We start from the raw sequence: 1,492 nt of genomic DNA on the forward strand, positions 1-1,492 counted from the left end.
TAAAGACTACAACCCTGCTTCCCTACAGGTCGGTACAAAGACTACAACCCTGCTTCCCTACAGGTCGGTACAAAGACTACAACCCTGCTTCCCTACAGGTCGGTACAAAGACAGTATATGAGTGAGAGAAGACATGCAACACTTCTGATTTTATAAAACAGGCAAAAGGACAAAAATTGTTCAACACGGACTGTGTTGTAAGTCAAACGCAAATGATTTAAGTTCGGACATACTCTTAACAATTATGATTTATTTTTTTGGTATCGTTCTCTCACTTTGCTACCTTGTATGAGAGGAGAGAAACACGTCATCGGTTAATACAAAACATAATTTGTAAATTCATGAGTTCTCTTTTCATAACAGTTTTAGGCAGATACGAGGCTAGTCCAGGCCAATAACAAAACTAAAAACGGCAACTGTCATTTACAGCAATACTGCTACCCAGTACATAAAAACACCTTCATCACGTACTGTCTAAGACAAACGATGAACAGAAATACTGAGGTCACATTGTCTCTTTCACTGACTGGTTAACGGCCTGCCTGTATGACACACAAAAAAACTGATTTGACATCACCAGAGACGGAGACGGAGAGAGAAACACATAAAAAGAGAGGTATAGGATGCATGCCGTGCAGCTGTTAAGTTTAGTAGAGTTTTTTTTTTTTGACCCAGGGTTTGGAGAATAACTATTGCTCTCGCCCTCCTCACTCCTCCTTACTCCTTCTTCTTCTTCTCCTCACTCCTCCTCCTCCTCACTCCTTCTCCTCCTCCTCACTCCTTCTCCTCCTCACTCCTCCTCCTCCTCCTCCTCACTCCTTCTTCTACTTCTTCTCCTCCTCTCCTTCTCCTCCTCCTCCTCCTCACTCCTTCTTCTTCACCTCCTCCTTACTTCAGCTCCACCACCTCTTGTTTGACCTCTGTTACGTAGTGGTGATCCTTCCCATGAGCCACTTCCATGATGGCGATCGCCTGGACAGGAAATCAGGAAGTGACACGTTACCTATCAACGTTTGTTGGTCGTCACTATCTGACCAAAATACAAAGACATAAACCCTGCCTATTTCTAAAAATTATATAAAAAAATTAAAAAAAGATTTTAAACCTAACCTTACCCACACTATGGAAAATATTTTTTAGTTTTTCATAAATTTGTACGATTTAGCCAATTTTTAGTTTTCAGCTTGGACATCTAGTGGGAACCCTAGATCAGGGATATCTGACTATGCCAGAGAGCTACAGCAATGCAAACCCTGGGTATTCCATCTCTGCAGTAACACACCCGATTCAATTGATCAATGTGTGTGTGTGTGTGTGTGTGTGTGTGTGTGTGTACTTCCTGAATGCGCTGGTGAATGACAGGGCGTTACCTTCTTTAATGCCTTGACTCCCTGGGTCTTCCTCTCCAGTCCCAGGTAGAGACGGCCCAGTTTCAGGTACATGGAGGCCACGTTCAGAGAATAGGCCGGGTAGTGGACACTGAACACACAGG

The 1,492-nt window shown here is 43.2% G+C and overlaps 1 long non-coding RNA gene across 1 annotated transcript in view; it reads right to left on the reverse strand.

Moving 5' to 3' along the window:
• LOC139026343 (uncharacterized) overlaps positions 1 to 1,486 on the reverse strand; it is a 6,121-nt gene extending 4,635 nt beyond the window's left edge. The window contains exons 1-2 of the long non-coding RNA XR_011478121.1: positions 1,371 to 1,486; positions 27 to 972 (exon numbers count right to left, since the gene is read on the reverse strand). This is a non-coding gene — a long non-coding RNA (uncharacterized lncRNA). The remainder of the gene's footprint in view (positions 1 to 26; positions 973 to 1,370) is intronic.
• Positions 1,487 to 1,492: the final 6 nt, after the last annotated feature.

The sequence above is a fragment of the Salvelinus sp. IW2-2015 genome, unplaced genomic scaffold (genome assembly GCF_002910315.2).
Source record: "Salvelinus sp. IW2-2015 unplaced genomic scaffold, ASM291031v2 Un_scaffold4492, whole genome shotgun sequence".
Taxonomy (NCBI): domain Eukaryota; kingdom Metazoa; phylum Chordata; class Actinopteri; order Salmoniformes; family Salmonidae; genus Salvelinus; species Salvelinus sp. IW2-2015.